This window comes from Malaclemys terrapin, chromosome 2 (assembly GCF_027887155.1).
Source record: "Malaclemys terrapin pileata isolate rMalTer1 chromosome 2, rMalTer1.hap1, whole genome shotgun sequence".
Lineage (NCBI taxonomy): Eukaryota > Metazoa > Chordata > Testudines > Emydidae > Malaclemys > Malaclemys terrapin.
Window position 1 is genome coordinate 137,183,063 of NC_071506.1, and position 10,268 is coordinate 137,193,330.

Below are 10,268 nucleotides of genomic sequence, written 5' to 3' on the forward strand. Positions count from 1 at the left end.
GTAGTGCAGTCCGCATCCTAACAGAGAGATTCTCTTGTGGACCAATTCCCCGCCCATTGCAGACCACATAACAGTGTCTAGTAGAGGCAGCTGGGCTCTTCCGCACTCACAGACGTTCTCAGAGGCCATCAGGCTGTCCCGCAAGGAGCCTGGACATCTATCTCAACAGCCTCCTTCCCAGCCAGCTCGCCAAAGATCATGGCCCACAGATTGATCTCTGAAGAGATAAGGCATGTATTCCCAGCACGGCCACTGACTTGGACCTTTTCCCCCCTTCTTTCTCTCCCCTGCCCCCATCAGTAAAACAGGGATAACACTGACCTTCACACCAGAATTTCTGTGACCTCTGAATGAAGAGTGATATGAAATTGTAAGATATTAAGTGGACAGAATTACTGCTATAGAAACAAACAACATACTCACAGGACAGATCTTGCCATGCACTTCTACACCCAGTTCTCCCTGAACGCTCAGCAGAAACATGGGTAGAGAACCAACGACCTGCTCCTCATGCCCTCTTTGAAAGAGCAAAAATTCAAGACAGAGCAAGAGGGTGGTATGAGTAATGGGGCCGGACGGACGGCATAGATATCCGAACAGAATGGATGAGCGTCCGTAGGCCAAACTGAAACCAGGATGGGCGACAAAACCCTCGGAGACCCGTAAATGAGGAAATTATGTCTTATTCTATGCGAGCTCAGAAGGGAGGAACAGAGCAGAGACGGCATTGCAGTGGGGGAGGGGTGGGATCCATCCATCTCTCAGACAAGAGCAATTGCTATTACAAAGACAGCAGGGACGGAGGGATAGGTGACTGATAGGCGAGTCGGGAAGAGGCGACAAGGCTGCATCCGAGACACACAGACTGATGCTGAGGCAAATACATACAACCAAGATTTGCAGCAGTATGGCTGAAGATCAACCTTTCAACAAGATGTCTGGCCTGGGAAAGTTTCCAGCCACCTTGTACTACCTCAATTTGACCTTCCCTGAGGGTGGAGTCTCTTGACTAGATGACCTCCTGAAGTCTCTTCCAACCCTAATATTCTATGATTATTTTGAGAGGAAAGGACAGTGTTCATGTAATTGAGACCCTGGCCTGGTGCTGACGGGATCTTGATTCAATTCCCATCTCCGCCAGACTTGTTGGGTGACCTTGGGCAAGTCGCTTCCTCTCCGTGGGCCTCAGACAATGAGAATACTGGCTTTTATCCACCTTTTGTCCATTTGCGCTATTTAAATTCTAAAAGGGGAGATTTTTTTTCTAAAGCATTTAACAGAGTTAGGCACCTAACTCCCTTAGGCATATATGAAAATTCACACCCCACACTCTTTGGTGCAGGGACTGTCTCTTATTAAAAATCAATATAGAGCCTAGCACCACAGGACCCAAATCTAGGTTGGGGCCTCGAGGCTACGGGAATAATTACCTTCCGCTACAGAGAGCTCCACCAAGAAGCCCTTACACCCACCCAGCTCCCTTCCTCAGAGGGGTCCATTAACGAAACCCGAGGCTACGTGACTAGTGTATTCTGCAACATCATCAAAAGTTAGGAACCGTTGGGGAAGTTACCACCAAGTAATTACCACACAGAGGAAGAAAAAGTTACACAGTTACTTGTCCCATGCAAAAACGTTACCCAAGTCACACACAGATGGGCAGCGTGTGTGTTTTTCTTTAGGGCTCTTAGACTCCTTTGCCATCTCAAAACACACACAGCATTATGCCTGTCAGGGCTTCTCCTCAGGATCAGAGTTACCCAAAGGCCACAGAGATAAGCACTGGCTGCATCAAACAGCTGCAAAGAAGCAACCAGACTGATGTTTCTGTTCTATGGAGATAACAAGCCTGTTGGCTCTCAATACTTCATAAAAATACTGGGGAACTTAGAGGTTTTTACCTTGAACTAACCAATGCAGCAATGACAATTTGCATCAGCCGGGGAATTTACCTCTATCCATTTACTCCCCTTAGCAGTCTACTTGTCTTAATATACCCATATACTTGCATCTGAAGAAGTGAGGTTCTTACCCACGAAAGCTTATGCTCCCAATACTTCTGTTAGTCTCAAAGGTGCCACAGGACCCTCTGTTGCTTTTTACAGATTCAGACTAACACGGCTACCCCTCTGATACAATATACCCATAGAAATCGAATTCTGCCAAGCCTTTCTATGTTATTGTCATTTTTGACACATAATATTTATTTTTAAGCTTCTCCCCCTTGATTTAAATTCTCACTGTTGTGCAAAATTATGGGTTTCAGGCTTTTAAGATTTGCATGGATTTAAATTTTCACAGACTGAATGACAGTAGTCACCCAGATTCAAAAAGTTAAAGCTTTATAGAACCATTGAAGCACAGATAGTCACCACCACCTCAAAATGTAGAAAGTACATATCCTCAAATCAAATGCAGCTAAGTTCTCAAGCAGCATTTTCCTTCCTAGGCCTATCTGTAAATGTCGATTATTAATCGATGAAAATATGTGTGTGTCGGATTGTGTGTGCACAGTGAGGTCAATGTTTACGATTAAAATCTAATCTTTCCAAGTCTACATGAAGAGCATCCTTGAAGCTCCTTAGCAGCCACATGCCTAAGCCAAGAAGTGCCGGGAGGCCTCTTAGAGCAGTTTATACAGCACCCTTCAAACACTCAGCCACTGCTGAAATCAGCAAAGGCTCTCAAGCTGGAGCAACCTCAACATAAACTAGAGCAGGGGCGCTGGAACAATTTGTATAGTGGGGGTGCTGAGAGCCATCGAACCAAACTGTAAACCCTGCATATGATGGAAACCACTGCAAGCCAAGGGGTGCACAGCACCCCCAGCTCCAGCACCTGTGAAAGAGAACGGTCTTTGATTTGGGAACTACCTATCATGGTGTGGTGGAGCCCAGATTTATTAGCATTTCTGACATGCTGTACACCCTCTCACACACACACTGCTGTCTGTGTTAAGAAGAATAGGGGGCAGTGGATATATTTATGGATAGTCCTTTGTTTATGCTCACGTTGCAAGTTTTAATTCAGGCAGTAGGTGCCTGGAGCACCCGGTGGCTACTGTAGTTGCCATTTAAAAGGTTTGAAGCCATATGTAAAACAGCAATAATAAAATGCAGCTGTCTCTGGGGTAGAGTGCAGCAGTCAGGGTAAAGGAGAGAAATTAAGGCCAGGGACACCCTCACAAAAAATGGTTCTTGCAAAAAGGTTGTGGAGATCTTAACTGCAGACGTACTTAGTAAGGTCCCCAAGCTGAGCCACATGGTGTTTAATTTATCTACAACGGGAGAGAGAGAGCCCAACCCTCTGGTTTCTCTTGAAAGTTACATTATGGATGAATTTATAGAAGGTAAATGGGCTTACCCTTATGTATTTTGCCTGCCTTATGATTCAAAAAAGTTGATGCCTGGGAAGAGCCCTCCCTTTGTGAAAGCAACTTAGAGCCGGTGCAGCAGCCTTGCCAGGGTGTCTTCAGCTTCTCAGACGGAAGATTTGCTTTTGATTGAGCTCCAACTTCCTGTTTATCAACTGGCTGCTAGATCTGAAGTGACAAGCTGTTTAAGCCTTCTCTGACACCCTCATCTCTGTCACCATCTCCATTTCCTAAGCGAGACAAAAAGCTGCCAGTTCTTCCTTTTTTGGGGTTTGCTGTGCAGATTCAAGGTTCCTCATGCAGGGTTTCTAGAAAGGGGCTTGGCAGTCTGACGCTGACAACCTCACACCCAAGGCAAGACTTACTTTCCTTGATGTGTAAGGATCTCCTTTTAAAAATTATGAATACCAGAGCTTACCCACAGAGGTGAACCAGTACTTCCAGCCCTCATAATACAAACATGAGGTCTTTTACAGGCCACCACTCTCTTGGAGAGATGGTCTGAGCAGCTCAATGTAAACAAGATCAAACACCTGACAAGTCAATGCACAAAACAACCCCCAAGAGGTGCAGCAAAACGGCTCTTATTTAGACCTGGTCAGAAGTACTGTCTCACTCTGTGGCCTAGGAATTGAAGTGGCACTTGGGAATGTGAAGTCCTTTTGTGGCAGAAGCCCATAGTAACTACAATGGCATTTGGGGAATTCAAGCAAAAGCAATAGAAATGAGTGTTGCTGTAGGTTGCAGAGACAGAGAGGAGTGGTGGGGAATGAATCAGATGATTCATTATCTTATCGAGAATTTAGGATCATAGAAGCTTAAGGAAGAAACCTAGTAAGTCAAGGAGTCAATCCCTCTGCCAATGAAGAACAAAGCCTGCTAAAGGATGATTTTAGTAACATCTAGTATTGTAGCACCCAAAGGTGCATGTTAAAAATGCCACCCTCCCCTTATGCTATATAATTACTACATGAGGAGCTTTAGTCTAGTCTAGGGTTACACACACATATCAGATGTTAAACCTTACTTTAGTCCCGATGGCCAGAAAGAATGCTCGGCGCCCTACACGAAGCCTGATTTGCTCCACCACTTTACGGCTGCTGCATCATCGAGTCAAATGGCCTTTCTGCTCATCTCCCTTTAACACAGTTCGACAGGCCACCCAGATGGCACCGGAGCAGCATGGAGCATTCTGAACGAGCAACTGAAGTGCGCAAAGATGACAAGTATGGGTCACTTTCACGCTGTTACACACGCCATGCCTTTACTCGCAGGTATAAAGAAAACCTGTATGGTGTAGGAATAAATGGGACAAAGGAGACACAGGAACCGATGAAGACTGGTGCAGCAAGAGACGCCACGAGTTTGGGTTATTAAAAGAGAATCAGATCTGATACTTAAAGCTTTGAGCAGACACTGCTAACAGAAAACTCCAGCTGATCAAGGAATCCCGGAGGCTGTCCCTACCAAGCAATACATATAGGTAGAACTGCATTACCTGCAACAATTTTATTTTCAGAAACGCTGGCTAAACAAGATGCCTCTGATCTAGGCAAGGGGATGGTTGAGATCAACAAATTTGTGGACGGAGCAGGATGTAGTGGCTAGTGCACAGGACAGGGTCAGGACTCCTGGGTTTCATATATAAATAGATTTTAAAGCTTGAAGGGACCATTATGAGCTACTCTGACCTCTCATACCACACAGACTGCAGAATTTCCCCCAGCGATTCCTGCAGTAAAAATTGTGTAAGTCAAGGTTGAACTAGAGCATAACTTCATTTAAAGAGTCCAAGAGAGAGCATTTGTTACACCGCTTGTTAAGCCGTTCGAGCGGCTAACCCTTCCAGTGAAAGACTTAAATCTTTTGTCCAGTTTGAACTTTACCATCTTCAGCTGCCAGTGTTCTATCACCAACGGTGCCAGCAGGTCTGTACGTGACCTTGGGCAAAGTCAGGTAGCTGCACCGTGCCTCAGTTTACCCAACCATTAAAAATGGAGCCTATTTAATTACTATTTGGCCCGCATGCATACTAAAAGAATCCCTTACTCTTTGCAATGTCCTTTCAAAGCTTTAGTGGAAGGGGGCTACATAGAAGTGTGAAATTATATGAGGTTTCCTGAACCAATTCGAAAACTCAATGCCTCCTGCACACACAGAAGGTTGGGAATATCAGGATTTAGCAGGTTTGTCATGCAACATTATCTGTTTCTAAAGTCACTTTCAGGGCTGACTGTACCAAAATGCAATCTACCCTAAAAATCTTTTTCAGATCATTCTGTCCAGGTCCTGACAAACCCATCTGCTCTGCAAAGCCACCCCTACCAACCCAAACTGCTGGGTTCCTTCACAGCCACTTGACTCACCCCTGTGTGCTGGCGAAGAGTGGAATGGCATACTCTCCGGCAGCCTATGCCCCCAGACAGCAGTGTTCGGATTCATCCGACACCCTCCCCACTCACAGCACCGGGGTGCCCTGGGCAGGGCAGCACAACACACACATGCTCCACTCTCAAACAAAGCTGCTCCCGTAAGCCTCTTGCTGGGCCTGCCCATCTGGAGGGCACCCTAAGCCGTGATGGCAACAGTGATGGCAGAAAAGGAGAAACAGGCTGCGATGGCAGGGGACACTTCCGGGAGTTAGCCCAGAACTTGACAGAAACCTTGAGCAACAGCGAGAAGTGACGTTTCTCGGGAGAGCTGGGGGTTTTCCATCCCTTCCTGTAGAAGGGATTTCATCCCTTGTGGCAGGAACAGCTCTCATTAGTGGCCGGGATCTGGTGTAAACTGCCCTATTGCTGTAGTTTGCTAACCTGGCACCTGCTCATCTACACGTAGGGTGTAACACCAGCGCAGTTATGCTAATTGATGGGCACGGAGAATTGGATCAGAGCGATTCCTCGGGGCAGACACAGTGCACCTTCCTAGGCGCAGATCTAAGTTTTTATTTAAAATGAAAGTTAATGACTATGCAGGAAACCCTCCAAACACAAACCTAGTGAAACTAACCCCAAGGTCATGCCCCTGCATCTGCAGACAGCCAGAAACATCAGAGGCCACCCTCAGGCCGGAAAGCAGGATATTAAGAGTCAGGAAAGAGCATCAAAACACCATTGGAAGCCCTGGACAGACTTCCTAAACTGTTGGGTCTGGGTGTGAAAAAGGAGCCATCGTTGTGGGTCACAGTGGGGCTCAAAGCTGGGACATTCAGCACCAGTTCCCACCAGCTAAGCATGCAGAGGTACTCCCTCGGCTATGGGGAGATCGCTCTGATCTTCGGAGAGAGCCAGGCGTGTCTGAAAGACGTGTGCATAGCAGCTTAGGGTGGAAGAACAACATCCCCACCACTAAAAGCTGCCCGAGTGTGAATCCCCACACATGCCCCACTCAACAGATATTTCTGCACTTTGAGTCCACCTTGAGAAGTATCAACTCCCTCCCTACCCCGTGACCCATAACCCGGTGAGGGCAATCTGCCCAAATGGTCTTAGGCCCATGCAACATAAATGGTCACATGGAGCCCTCTCCATCCTTGTCCTAAATAAGGCTACTTTACTCACAAACAGGTGCTCATTCCAGCAATTCTCACATGCCCTAGGCCAGGGGTTCTCAAACTCCATCACACCGCAACCCCCTTCTGACAACAAGAATTGTTACACGACCCCAGGAGGGGGGACCGAAGCCTGAGCCCACCCGAGCCCTGCCACCCTGGGGTGTTGGGGGGGGGAGGGGTTGTCAAAGCCAAAGCCCCATTGCCCGCCCCCCAGGGAGGGCTGTAATCTGAGCCCCACTGCCCAAGGCTGAAGCCCTCAGGCTTCAGCTCCAGACAGTGGGTCACGACCCGGTTTTAATGGGGTCATCAGGGCTGGCTTAGATTTGCTGGGCCCAGGAGTCAAAGCCTGGGGGACCCACTTTGGGATCCCAACCCCCAGTTTGAGAACTGCTGCCCTAGGCAATGGCGGTATCTCTAGCCCAGCTGTTGTAAGCACTGCTGACCCAAGTCCACAGGGCAATTCCTATAATGGGAGCCCAGTATCCAATTTAGCGGGAGAAGGCTAAAGCCACTGTCCTACTGGAAGCCTGGTACTGTGCCCTGCAATGCGGCTGGACAGGGAAAAGCATGCTACCTGTTATGAAGCTGGGCACTAAAACCCCCTGCTTAGGCCCAAGTGGATATTGCCTGGAAGGGTCCTGCTCAGGGGAAATGGAGAGGAGCCAAGTACAAGTTAGATGCAAAGGGTAGTAAGGCCTCGAGATGAGACCCAGGGAAATTAAGTGGGATGGGTCAGAGCAATGGGGTCTATTGAACTCTTCACCCCTAGATCACTGGTTCAAACCCAGCCCGACTAGAAATAGTTGCCATCAAACGGCTCTTTGTGGCCTACAGGAAATGAGCTGGTGGGTTTGAGTCCAGTCCTCTCCCGTGGGCTGGATCCACATGAGAGATCTCAGCAGAGGTCCAGGACTACAGACTGAACTATCCTTTCACCCCTAACTAAGATGTCACCAAGCCAGCGGAGAGAAGCATTCCACTGTACCCCCCTCCCCATTGTTTCTCTCCAGGCAGCAGCTGCTCTGGAAATCAACACAGGACTCCAGCCCACACGGCATCTTTCATGAGCACTAAAACCAGCTCACGCGCAGGTCAATTCGGGTGAGTCGACCCTGTCCAAGGGGTCAGCACGAGGCCTGCGCATCTCTTACATCTTGGAGTGGTGCCGATGACCTGGTGAAATCAGCACTTGAGCAGGTTCTTCGTTAACAGTCTCACTACATAGGTCATTATTCTGAGCCATGTTATCATTACTCAATCACAAATACATTTAAGGAGTCCGTTAGGAAGCCAAGAGCTTTGAATGATCATAATGGCGCCTTCTGACTTTAAAAAGAGCTGTGAATTATTAAGTTAACAACTTTTTACAGTTTGTGTGCTTAGTCACACTTATTTTGTTAAGGCACATGAGTCTGTCCTACCCACACAAGTCTCAAACTTGCAAAAATTTATTTACGGGGAGAGGGGAAATGTGGAGGTTCGCAGGGCTCAGGGGGCTCTCGACTGGAACATGTTTCACATAAACACAGCATTTGGGCCAATAAAGATCCCTCCATAGTTTAAAAAAAAAAAAAAAAAGTTCCGAACCACTGCTGTCTCCCCCTTTCAAAGATTGCAATTGTAGCGGTTTTATTATTTTCAGAGGGCCCGTGTGGTAATGTTTGCCCAACCAATTGCTGGAATTCATACTGGGTTGGGATGGAGGAGCACATCTGTGAAAACCCGTAAGTCCTTCCCTCTCTTCTTCCTCCAGGGAAACTTACTTGAAAAGTATACTTGAAAAGTTCAATATACACACACCCACTGAATAGCTCCTGATTTAATCTCCCTCCAACACCTCTCATTGCACATTGACCTCCCCATAAATCAGGATTTAGAACAGAAAGTCTGACACACTGAACAGCTTTGTGAACTTTGCTAGGTGCCTACTGAAAACAAGACACTCGAAATCCAGAAACCAGTTTCTTCCTCTTTCAGCATCCTTCTCCCCCCCGACCTACTCAGAGCAGAGTCCAAATGGAATTGGGAGTCTGTGTAAATAAAAACAGGCGGGGGAGAGTTACCCAACCACCCCTGCTGATGGCTAAGGAGGACACCAACATGATGCAATTTGCTTCAGAGCAGATACTAAGTGGCAAAGTTGGAGAAGACTCCCCAGGGGTCTCCAGCCTTGTCCTGACTCCTGGACCCCACTTCTTCCCTGAGCTGGGACGAGAATCCCAGATCTCTTGCTCCCAGCCTGCTCCTGTAATCCCTAGACCCCCTGCATCCATACCTGCCCCCCAGAGCCAGGAACAGAACCCAGGCATCCTGGCTCCCCGCCCGCTGCTCTATCCACCGCGTCAGGGCTGTACGGCTCTGCAGCGGGCACGCGGCTCTAGGCCACTCGCCCCATCCCCCCGATCGCTCCCGCACGGAGATCCGCCTTGAGCAGCCCCCCGGCCGCTCTAGGATGCCTCTTGCAACGTGGGAGCAGCCTTGCAAGCGGCTGCTAAACTTTGCAGGCTGCAGCCCATGAGCAGGGACCGGGGCCGGGGCAGGGATCTCCTGACAAGGGCCCGCCTTTGTTACCCAACTCCTCCCGCCCCAAACCCGTGCGCCCCACCCGGGCGCCCCCCTAGCAGGGCTGCAGAGCGAGCGGCCGGCGCTTACCGTGCGCTGGGCCGGGCAATCAGCAGCTGCCCCGCCGGGGAGCCGCCCCGCTGCTCCGCCTCGGTGCCCGCTCCGGGCGCCCACCCCGCGCCTCCATCAGCCGCCCGCGGGGCGAGGGCAGACACCGCCTGCTCCTCTCAGCCTCCCTCCCCCGCTTCCCCGTCTCCCTACGCCCCCTCGGCTGATAGGAGCCCCCCGCACCAATAGCCGCGGCTCGTCCGCGCAATTCCGCAGCCTCATTGGTGTCTCCAGCCCCCCTGCTCGGTGGGGAGAAGGGAGGAGGAGCCTCGGGGCCCGCCCCGACAATGCGCAGCTGGTTAGTGGCTTCAGCAGCTGCCAGAGTTTGGAGTGTCATCAGCCTCGGACGGAGGAGGAGAAGGAGGAGGGTGGCTGGCTGGCTGGCTTGGAGAGCCTCCCCCAGGCTGGGATTGCAAACCTCGAGAGGCTAAAGAGGATAGAGCTGGGACGCGGGTGTCTTGGAAAGCCCAGCGCACGGGAGCAGTGGTTTTGGAGGGGCACTAGCTGCACTAACATCTTTTGGCGATGGTGGCATGGGGCTGTGATGGGAAAGAGAGAAAACTTTTGTGAAAATCCTTGGTGAAGAGTCACAAAGGCACCGGGCCTGAGGGGGTCTGGCTACGTTTGAGGATCTGGGCCAAAGGATCTGCCCAGGCTGGGGGTTCTCACACC

At 49.6% G+C, this 10,268-nt stretch overlaps 1 protein-coding gene across 1 annotated transcript in view; it reads right to left on the bottom strand.

The window, feature by feature from the left end:
• RASSF2 (Ras association domain family member 2) overlaps nucleotides 1-9,700 on the bottom strand; it is a 38,350-nt gene extending 28,650 nt beyond the window's left edge. Inside the window, exon 1 of the mRNA XM_054017870.1 lies at nucleotides 9,579-9,700. The gene's annotated coding sequence lies outside the window, so the exon portion shown is untranslated. The remainder of the gene's footprint in view (nucleotides 1-9,578) is intronic.
• Nucleotides 9,701-10,268: the final 568 nt, after the last annotated feature.